Source organism: Balaenoptera ricei, chromosome 20 (genome assembly GCF_028023285.1).
Source record: "Balaenoptera ricei isolate mBalRic1 chromosome 20, mBalRic1.hap2, whole genome shotgun sequence".
In the NCBI taxonomy this organism is placed as follows: Eukaryota; Metazoa; Chordata; class Mammalia; order Artiodactyla; family Balaenopteridae; genus Balaenoptera; species Balaenoptera ricei.
In genome coordinates, this window is record NC_082658.1 from 50,985,062 (window position 1) to 50,997,455 (window position 12,394).

General features: G+C 36.1%; 1 protein-coding gene across 3 annotated transcripts in view; it reads right to left on the reverse strand.

The window, feature by feature from the left end:
• Nucleotides 1-12,394, reverse strand: part of SMG6 (SMG6 nonsense mediated mRNA decay factor) — a 236,513-nt gene that overhangs the window by 42,374 nt on the left and 181,745 nt on the right. The window lies entirely within an intron of this gene.

The window sequence follows — 12,394 nt, forward strand, 5'->3', positions numbered from 1 at the left end:
AGACATCCATCTGAGATCTCAATATGAACAAGTACAGACTGCCTAAAAAAGGATGGAAAAAAAAAAATCATCTAACATGCGAAAAGGTATTAAATTGAACAGAAGGATACCAATCTAAGGAATAAGTATCCCTCTAGAACAGTCATTGCGAAAACTTTGGAAACTTTCAATTTCACACTCAACAGTAATGGCACAAGGACAGATAAATAAGACCACTGGAACAGAACAGAAAGTCTACAAATACACCCAAACATATATAATCGCTTGACTTATGACAAGCCACCACTGCAGATCAGTGGGGAAAATTGACCTTTCAATAAATGGTGCTCAATCTATGGGATATCTGTATGGAAAAAAATTAACCTTGTCTCTACCTCATGCCAAAAACAAAAATTAATTCGAGATGAACTACACACCTAAATGTGAAAGGTAAAATAATACAACTTCTAGAAGAAAAAAATAGAAGAATATCTTCATGATCTTGTAGGCAAATAGTTCTTAAATAGGACACAAAAAGCACTAATCATTAAAGAAAAAAACTGACAAATTTGACTTCATTAAAATTAAGAACTTGTGTTTATCAAAAGACACCATTAAAAGTGAAAACATGAGCCAAGGCAGAGATGGTATTTTTAATACATAAATGTATATCCAACACAGGACTTATATATAAAGAATATTTTTTAAATTATTCTATAAATTAATAAGAAAAAGACAAGCCATCGAAAGGAAAATGGGCACGAGCCAGGAACAGGCACTCCATAGAAGAGGATATCCAAGTGACCAAAAGCAGAAGAAAAGGTACCCAAGATCATTATTCTCCAGGGAAATGAAAATCAAAATCACAATGAGATCCTTCTGCACACCCACCAGAATGGCTAAAATGAAAACCAAAACCAAAATTAAAACCAAGAGTTGGCAAAGGAAAGATGTGGAACAACTGAAGTTCTCATATACTGCAGATGGTCATGTATATTGATTGGTACAACCACCTTGGAAATCTGCTTGGCACTGTCTACTGAAGTTAAACATACATCTACCTTATGACCTAACAATCCCATTCCTAGGTATATATCAAAGAGAAAAAGAGCATATGTCCACCAAAAGACATACATAAAAATGAACATGGCTGCTTTATTCATAGTAGCCAAGACTGGTAAAAGAAACACACTTTCATCAATAGTAGAAGTAGTAAACTGTGGTGTACTTATACAACAAAATACTACACAGCAATAATGAAGAATGAACTACTCTTACATGTAATAACATGAATAAATCTCACGTAGATTGTGTTGAACAAAAGAAGCAAAGCAGGGGGGGACCTCCCTGGTGGTCCACTGGCTAGGACTCCAAGCTCCCAATGCAGGGGGCCCAGGTTTGATCCCTGTCAGGGAACTAGATCCCGCATGCCACAACTAAAGATTCTGCATGCTGCAACTAAGGGTCCCGCATGCCACAACTAAGACCTGGTGCACCCAAAAAAATAAATATTTAAAAAACAAACAAACAGACAAACAAAAGAAACAAAGGGTATGTACTATATGATTCCATTTATGTACAGTTCAAAAACAGGCAAAACTAATGGATAGTGAACGAGATCAGAATAACTGTTACCTGTGTAACGGAGAGTATTAATGAGAGGGGGCAGAAAGGAGCCTGCTGGGATTTGAGAAATATTCTGTATCTTGATCTGGGTGGCAGTTAGCAATTTTTTTTTTTTTCTTTGCAGGATATTTCTTTAATTCAGATCATGCAATTTTGGAAATAGGTATAAGTCATATTCAACAATATCTTTTATTAATAATACAGATGACATTTTTTTAAACATCTTTATTGGACTTTAATTGCTTTACAATGTTGTGTTAGTTTCTGCTGTATAACAAAGTGAATCAGCTATACATATACATATAACCATATGTAAAAATATACTGAGCTCAAACTTAAAAGTAGTGCATATTACTTAATGAAGATTAAACCTCAATAAAAAAGTAAAAAACAAAAACACACACAAAAAAACATAGAGTAAATTGCATTTCAATCTAGATTTTGGCAGTCATATTAGAAAATGTTCAGGAAAAAATACAGGTAAGGTTATAAGCAGCAGTTAAATATAGTAATAGAAAACCAAATTAGTGAAACGAATGACTTCGTTGAGCCTCTTCTACAATACAAAAGAAAACATAGAGATGAAAATAATGGTGGGGGGAGTAAAGACATGAAGATAGAACCCTAATCTTTAAAAGCTATTCCAGAAAGATCAAGACTGATAGGAGAAGAGCAATTATTTTAAAAAATGAGAAAGGAAAGGTGGGGGGGTGAAAAAAGGAAAAGTAAACTTTCCTGAGTGAAAGAGCGATTTAAAGCCTGAATATTCAAAGGACATGCTAATAAACTTAATAACAGGAGACCAACACCTTCATTAGAGTTTGCAAAAAAAGTGGGTTTTGGGGGCTTTGTTTTATTTTTTTTTTAAATGAATCTGAAACTTCATTTGTATTCAATGGGAAAGAGTGCTGTGATCAATTAGTAATGCCTGTCTTTGGCACAGAAATGAAAGCATATTTATCAGACATTTGCCATCCTTGACCCAGACATACCCTGGTTCAGTCTTTAATTTCCAAGGACAATGAGAAAAAATAATCCTGTAAGCATTAAAACAAACAAAAAACAAACAAACAACAAAAACCCCACACAAATCTGATTGGCCTCAGACTTTTGTGCCCCCAAACTGCCCCATTTGTGTAGAAGGGCAAAAGACAGACATTCTCAGATAAACTAAGACTTCGAAACATAATAAACATTTTTCTTTCAGAAAAAATACTACTTAAATATGTATCCCAGTATAACAAGATATTAGAAAAAAAATTGAGACCACTGTTTAAAAAAAAATCAAGAACATCTTCAACAAATAAAAGGCATTTAAAAAAAAAGGGAGGTGCACACCGGTCAGAATGGCCATCATCAAAAAATCTACAAATAATAAACGCTGGAGAGGGTGTGGAGAAAAGGGAACCCTCTTGCGCTGTTGGTGGGAATGTAAATTGATACAGCCACTATGGAGCACAGTATGGAGGTTCCTTAAAAAACTAAAAATAGAACTACCATACCACCCAGCAATCCCACTACTGGGCTTATACCCTGAGAAAACCATAATTCAAAAAGAGTCATGTACCCCAATGTTCATTGCAGCTCTATTTACAATAGCCAGGACATGGAAGCAACCTAAGTGTCCATCGACAGATGAATGGATAAAGAAGATGTGGCACATATATACAATGGAATATTAGCCATAAAAAGAAACGAAATTGAGTTATTTGTAGTGAGGTGGATGGACTTAGAGTCTGTCATACAGAGTGAAGTAAGTCAGAAAGAGAAAAACAAATACCGTATGCTAACACATATATATGGAATCTAAAAAAAAAAAAAAAAGGTTCTGAAGAACCTAGGGGCAGGACAGGAATAAAGACGCAGACGTAGAGAATGGATTTGAGGACACAGTGGGCGGCGGGGAAGGGTAAGCTGAGATGAAGTGAGAGAGTGGCATGGACATATATACACTACCAAATATAAAATAGCTAGCTAGTGGGAAGCAGCCACACAGCACAGGAAGATCAGCTTGGTGCTTTGTGACCACCTAGAGGGGTGGGATAGGGAGGGGGGGAGGGAGATGCAAGAGGGAGGGGATATGGGGATATATGTATACATATAGCTGATTCATTTTGTTATACAGCAGCAACTAACACAACAATGTAAAGCAATTATACCTCAATAAAGATGTTAAAAAAAAATAAAAATTATAAAAGGGAGGTGGGAAAACTGTTATACATTAAAAGACCCTTAAGAGACATATCAACCAAACACAAAGTATGAAGCTTGCTTAGATTTTAATTCTGACAAACCCATTGTGAAATGACATTTGGAGATAATATGAAGAATTTGAAAACAGACTATATGATATTAACAAATTATTAATTTTGTTATGTATAATAATGTTATGTTATGCTAGAAAGAAAGCCTTACAAGTTAGACATATCTACTGAGTATTTTCAGTTATAATGAATGGAATTTGATTTAAAACCTCCAAGAACAAAAATCTGGCAGGGGGACAAAGAGAATGATTGAAAAAATATTGGCAAAATGTTGACAACTGCTTAATCTACATGGTGATTCATTAAAGTATTCTCTTTACTTTTCTTGTAGTCTGAAAATTTCAACAGTAAAAGGTAAAACCAAAAAAACCAAAAACAAGAAAAACTAACCAAACAAAACTCAGGAACATAGTAGATAAATTGTATTAAAAAACAAATGGCATAAAGCAAAAAGAGTAAAAGATACTTAATTCTATAAAAGTGATGTTAATAGGATTCTGAAATAGTGCAAATGTCAGAAAGTACTCTTCAGAGAAAAGATACACAATGTACACACAATGTACACACACTGTAAAAACATTTAATGATAATAGGGTTGAGAGTATATAGTGGTTAATCTGGACCTAGAGCATGTGTTTGAATTACTGGATGTATGACCTTAGTTAAAAACCTTAACCTTTTTGCATCTCATTTTTCTTCATCTATAAAATGGGGATAACGACAGTACTTACACAGGTAGAGTTGTTGGGAAGATTAAATCCTGGCACATGGTAAACCTTCAATAAATAGCTACTATTATCTAAAATCTCACTGATACCTATACTAACTAGGAAATGGAGAAGTGGTACGAAAAGGAGGAAGCAGGAAGTCCTACATTTACACATGGGGGTGCGTGGCAGAAACTGCTACTTGTTTCCCATTATCTGCTCTCCTTCTCTTCCTCTGTAATAAAACTCTTGATTTTTAGCTGTGCATATGGTCTACCTAGAATAAAAATATTTCCCAGTCTACACTGCAGCTAGGTTTGGCCACGTGACTCAGTTCTGGCCAATAGAATGTAGGCAGTAATGTGCATGAACTCCCAGGAAAGGCCCTTAAAGAAAAAGACATCTATTAATTTTTTTTTTTTTAACTGCATTCCTTCTTTAACTGTTTCTACTTCACACAGGCTTGCATACAGATGAGGTGGCTGGCATTCCAATAGCCATCTTAGACTTTGAGGGGTCCTTGGAAATGAAAACCATGTATAGCAGAGCAGCAAAATAGAAAGAAACTTGGTCCATGACACCATGCAGTGCCAAACCAGAAAACCTCTGGGTTTCCTCCACTTGAGAGGGAAATCTATTTCTATCTTATTTAAGTTACTGTTATTTTGGGATTTTCTGCATCTTACAGCTGAACATAATCCTAACTAAAATGAGAGACAGTTCTATCCTATTTAATTGTTCTACTTGATAAGTAGAGAAAAAGAACTTAAAATATTTTATTTTAAAAATCAGAGATAAACAAGTGGAATTAAAATGCCATGAGCATAGAGGTGTTGGTTGCACAACACTGTGAATGTTCTAAATGCCACTGAATTCTTCACTTTAAATGGTTAATTTTTATGTTATATAAATTCATATAATTTCACCTCAATAAATTAAATTTTTAAAAATACCCCAAAGTAAAAATAAGTAACAAAAGTTTAAGAAATTCAACTATAAAAACAAAACAAAACTCCCAAATAACTTTAGAATCAAAGAGAAAAAGTCAAAATGACAATTAAAGGCTACTTAGAAAATGGTCATTAGAACGGTACACATCTCAATGAATTAGAATGTGGCCAAAGTATTAGTAATCACATATTCAAAGCCATAAAGCTTTTAAGTAAACTAATAAGAAACAAATGAACACAGAAGATCCAACACAAGTAGGAGAACAAAACAAGTCTAAGAAAAATAAGAGGAAGAAAATAAAGATACAAATAAAAATTAATGAATTAGAAGAAAATAAATATAAGAGCTAGTTTTTGAAAACTAAGAAACACTTACTGCTAACAAATTTAAGAAAAAAATCAAAGAACACAGAAATTAAATTAGAAATGGAAAGCGGATTTATAACAAATCCTTAATTTTTAATTAGTGAAGAGATACCAAAAATGTGAAGGGGGGCTTCCCTGGTGGCGCAGTGGTTGAGAATCTGCCTGCCAATGCAGGGGACACGGGTTCGAGCCCTGGTCTGGGAGGATCCCACATGCCGTGGAGCAACTGGGCCCGTGAGCCATAACTACTGAGCCTGCACATCTGGAGCTTGTGCTCCGCAACAAGAGAGGCCGCGACAGTGAGAGGCCCGCGTACCACGATGAAGAGTGGCTCCCACTTGCCGCAACTAGAGGAAGCCCACGCACAGAAACGAAGACCCAACACAGTCAAAAATATATAAATAAAATAAATAAAAATTAAAAAAAAAAATGTGAAGGGACTTCCCTGGTCGTCCAGTGGTTAAGAATCTGCCTTCCAATGCAGGGAACATGGGTTCGATCCCTGGTCAGGGAACTAAGATCCCACATGCTGCGGGGCAACTAAGCCCACACGCTGCAATGAAAGATCCTGCGTGCTGCAACTAAGAGCCAACGCAGCCCCCAAAATAAATAAATAAATAAATAAAATATTTTTTAAAAATGTGAAGATTTTAGAGAAATGGATGATTTTCTGGATAATGTCAGTCAACAAAATTGACACAAGAAGTGATAAAAATGTTCCATATCCTCATTGTGGTGATATTTACACTACTGTATACTTTTGTCAAAACTCATCCAATTGAACACTTAATATTGTTGAACTATTTAGTATATGTATTTATGTTATATCTCAATAATCCTGCATAAAAATTTGATGCAAGAACTAAGAAATCTTAAAAAACACATAACAAGGGAAGAAACAGAAACAGGAGGTGTCCAAGGTTTTCTTTCCAAAACTACTAGAGGCTGAGATGCCTTTATAGGTAAGTTCCTTCAGTTCATTTACCTATTCAGCCAATAATATTTATTAATGGTATGGGGAGGGATCCATTCTCCAGGCACTGTTCTAAACACTGGGGAGTAATACAGTAAATAAAACCACAGTTTTTACATTCTAGTGGGGGACAATAAATAGGCAAAGCAAAAACAAAACAAAAACCAATTGTCAGGTAGGTGATGGTAAGTGTTAAGAAAAATAAAGTCCAGTGAGGGGACAGAGAGTGCCTGGGGTAGACTGTTCATTTCTATAGATTACTGGTAAAGAACTTTCTGATAAGGCTGGCTCATGAACAGGAATCTGAAGGACATTAGGAAGTAAACTATGCAGGGGGGTAACAGCAGAACAGAAGTGCAAAGGCCCAGAGGCATGAGTTATTTGGCATGATTAAAGAATGAGCAGGCCAGTTTGACCAGTGAAGAATAAGTGAATAGGAGAGTGGTAGGAGATGAGGTCAGAAAGGATGTAAGCCTTGGTAAGGGCTTGATATTTTTTATGAGTGAGATAGGAATCCTCTGGAGGGGCTTGGAAGGGGTGTTAACTAATCCAACTTACCTCTTAAAAGATCACACTGGCTGCTGTGTTGAGACTACACTGAAGGGGGGCAAAGATCACAACATGCCTACAGTAATAGTTTAAGCAAGAGAAAGTAACATTTGGACAAGGGTGGTACTACTAGAAATGGTTAAATGGCTGGATTCTGTACATATTACAAAGGTAGAGTGAAAGGATGACTGCTGAGAGGCTGAAGGTAGAGTATGAGAGAAAGAGTCAAGAACGACTCTTTAAGTAATACACACTATACACTTGCCAGGTCACAGAAAAAGAAAAGCTGCTTCCCATTTCTTTGTACGAAGTCAGTACACCCAAATACTCCAACACCCAAAGAAAAAACAGCAAAGACAGAAAAGAGAGGCCAGGCCCACTATGGAAATGGATGTAAATATCCTAGGTAAAATCATAGCAAATCAAATGTAGCAGACCGTTAAAATATAACCCAAATAGTGTTCATCCCGGTAAGAAAATGACAAGTCTAGTTTAGAAAACATTAATTTAACACATCACATATAAAGAAGACGTGAAAAAAACTATAAGAAACACAAATACATGGAGGCTAAACAGTGCATTACTAAGTAACCAACAGATCACTGAAGAAATCAAAGAAGAAATAAAAAAATACACAGAAACAAATGACAACAAAAACACAACGACCCAAAACCTACGGGACGTAGCAAAAGCAGTTCTAAGAGGGAAGTTTATAGCAATTCAATCTCACCTCAAGAAACAAGAAAAATCGCAAATAAACAATCAAACCCTACACTTAAAACAACTAGAGAGAGAAGAACAAGGAAAACCCAAAGTCAGTAGAAGGAAAGAAATCATAAAGATCAGAGCAGAAATAAATGAAATAGAAATGAAAAAAACAATAGCAAAGATCAATAAAACTAAAAGCTGGCTCTTTGAGAAGATAAACAAAATTGATAAACCCTTAGCTGGACTCATCAAGAACAAAAGGGAGAGGATGCACATAAATAAAATTAAAAGTGAAAAAGGAGAAATCACAACTGACACTGCAGAAATATAAAGGATTATAAGAGACTACTACAAACAACTATATGCCAATAAAATGGACAACCACGAAGAAATGGACAAATTCTTGGAAAGGTACAATTTTCCAAGACTGAACCAGGAAGAATTAGAAAATATAAACAGACCTATCACAAGTAATGAAATTGAAACCGTAATTAAAAATCTTCCACAAACAGAAGTCGAGGACCAGATGGCTTCACAGGCGAATTCTGTCAAATATTTAGAGAACAGCTAACACCGATCCTTCTCAAACTATTCCAAAAAATTGCAGAGGGAGGAACACTCCCAAATTCATTCTGTGAAGCCACCATCACCCTGATACCAAAACCAGAAAAAGATATCACAAAAAAAGAAAATTATAGACCAATATCACTGATGAACATAGATGCAAAAATAATGAACAAAATACTAGCAAACAGAATCCAACAGCACATTAAAAGGATCATACACAGGGACTTCCCTGGTGACATAGTGGTTTAGAATCCGCCTGCCAGTGCAGGGGACACAGGTTTGAGCCCTGGTCTGGGAAGATCCCACATGCCGCGGAGCAAGTAAGCCTGTGAGCCACAGCTACTGAGCCTGCGCGTCTGGAGCCCGCAAGCCACAACTACTGAGCCCACATGCCACTACTATGAAGCCCGCACACCCAGAGCCCGTGCTCTGCAACAAGAGAAATGACCGCAATGAGAAGCCCGCACACCACAACAAAGAGTAGCCCCTGCTCGCCACAACTAGAGAAGACCTGCGCATAGCAACAAAGACCCAATGCAGCCAAAAATAAATGAATTTATTTTAAAAAAAAGGATCATACACCATTATCAAGTTTGATTTATCCCAGGGATTCAAGGATTCTTCAATATATGCAAATCAATCAATGTGATACACATTAACAAATTAATGAATAAAAACCATATGATCATCTCAATAGATGCAGAAAAAGCTTCTGACAAAATTCAACACCCATTTATGATAAAAGCTCTCCAGAAAATGGGCATAGAGGGAACCTACCTCAACATAATAAAGGCCATATATGACAAACCCATAGCAAGCATCACACTCAATGGTGAAAAACTGAAAACATTTCCACCAAGATCAGGAAAAAGACAAGGATGTCTACTCTTGCCACTCTTATTCAACATAGTTTTGGAAGTCCTAGCCACAGCAATCAGAGAAGAAAAAGTAATAAAAGGAATATATATTGGAAAAGAAGAAGTAAAACTGTCACTATTTGCCGATGACATGATACTATACATAGAAAATCCTAAAGATGCCACCAGAAAACTACAAGAACTAATCAATGAATTTGGTAAGGTTGCAGGATATAAAATTAATGCACAGAAATCTCTGGCATTTGTATACATCAACAATGAAAAATCAGAAAGAGAAATTAAGGAAACAATCCCATTTACCACTGCAACAAAAAGAATAAAATACCTAGGGATAAACCTGCCTAAGGAGGTGAAAGACTTGTACTCAGAAAACTATAAAACACTGATGAAAGTAATCAAAGCCAATATAAACAGATGGAGAAACATACCATGTTCTTGGATTGGAAGAATCAACATTGTGAAAATGACTATACTACCTGAAGCAATCTACAGATTCAATGCAATCCCTATCAAACTACCAATGGCATTCTTCACAGAATTAGAACAAAAAAATCTTACAATTCGTATGGGAACACAAAAGACCCCAAATAGCCAAAGCAATCTTGAGAAAGAAAAACGGAGTTGGAGGAATCAGGTTCCCTGACTTCAAACTATACCACAAAGCTACTGTAATCAAGACAGTATGGTACTGGCACAAAAACAGAAATATAGATCAATGGAACAGGACAGAAAGACCAGAGATAAACCCACGCACATATGGTCACCTAATTTACAACAAAGGAGGCAAGAACATACAATGGAGAAAAGACAGTCTCTTCAATAAGTGGTGCTGGGAAAACTGGACAGCTACATGTAAAAGAATGAAATTAGGTTGGTTCCATGTCCTGGCTACTGTAAATAGTGCTGCAGTGAATATTGTGGTGCATGTCTCTTTCTGAATTATGGTTTTTCAGGGTATATGCCCAGTAGTGGGATTGCTGGGTCATATGGTAGCTCTACTTTTAGTTTTTTAAGGAACCTCCATACTGTTTTCCATAGTGGTTGTATCAATTTACATTCCCACCAACAGTGTAGGACGGTTCCCTTTTCACCACACCCTTTCTAGCATTTATTGTTTCTAGCTTTTTTGATAATGACCATTCTGACCGGCATGAGGTGATACTCCATTGTAGTTTTGATTTCCATTTCTCTAATAATTAGTGATGTTGAGCATCTTTTCACGTGCCTCTTGGCCGTGTGTATGATGAAATGTCTATTTCATCATAGAAAAAATGTCTATTTAGGTCTATTTAGGTCTCCCGCCCATTTTTTAACTGGACTGTTTTTTTGATATTGAGCTCCATGAGCTGTTTGTATATTTTGGAGATTAACCCTTTGTTGTTTCATTTGCAAATATTTTCTCCCATTTGGAGGGTTGTCTTTTCGTCTTGTTTATGGTTTCCTTTGCTGTGCAAAAGCTTTTAAGTTTAATTCCCACTTGTTTATTTTTGTTTTTATTTCTATTACTCTAGGAGGTGGGTCAAAAAAGATTTTGCTGTGCTTTATGTCAAAGAGTGTTTTTCCTATGTTTTCCTCTAAATGTTTTATAGTGTCTGGTCTTACATTTAAGTCTTTAATCCATTTGGAGTTTATTTTTGTGTATGGTGTTAGGTAGTGTTCTAATTTCCCTCTTTTACCACAATGTTCATTGCAGCACTATTTACAATAGCCAGGACATGGAACCCACCTAAATGTCCATCAACAGATGAATGGATAAAGAAGATGTGGCACATACATACAGTGGAATATTACTCAGCCATAAAAGGAAACAAAACTGAGTTATTTGTAGTGAGGTGGATGGACTCAGAGTCTGTCATACAGAGTGAAGTAAGTCAGAATGAGAAAAACAAATACTGTATGCTAACACATATATATGGAATCTAACAACAACAAAAAAGAAATGGTACTGATGAACCTAGTTGCAGGGCAGGAATAAAGAGACAGACATAGAGAATGGACTTGAGGACATGGGGTGGGAGGGCAAAGCTGGGGCAAAGTGAGAGTAGCATCAACATACATACACAAGTGAATGTAAAATAGTTGGCTGGTGGGAAGCAGCAGCATAGCACAGGGGGATTGGCTCAGTGCTTTGCGATGACATAGAGGGGTGGGATAGGGAGGATGGGAAGGAGGCTCAAGAGGGAGGGGATGTGGGGACATGTGCATGCATATGGCTGATTCGCTTTGTTGTGCAACAGAAACTAACACAGTATTGTGAAGTAACTGTACTCCAAAAAAGATGTATTAAAAATAAGTAAATAAATAAAGAAAATGGGTACATATATATAATGGAATACTACTCAGCCATAAAAAGGATGAAATAATGCCATTTGCAGCAACATGGATGCAACTAGAGATTATCATACTAAGTTAAGTCAGTCAGAAAGAGAAAGACAAGTACCATTTGATATCACTTATATGTGGAATCTCAAATATGACACAAATGAACCTATCTATAAAATAGAAACAGAATCAGGGACATAGAGAATAGATGGTGGTTGCCAAGGGGGAAGGAGGTGGGAGAGGGTACGAGTGGTAGTCTGGGATTAGCAAATGCAAACTGGTGTATATAGAATGGATAAACCAAAAGGTCCTACTGTATAGCACATGGAACTATATATAAACCATAATGGAAAAGAATATGAAGAAGAATGTATATATATATGTATAACTGAGTCACTGTGCTGTATAGCAGTAATTAACACAACACTGTAATTCAACTATACTATACTTCAATAAAAAATACAAAGAAAGAAAAAAACACATCACATAAATTAATGAAAGAAAT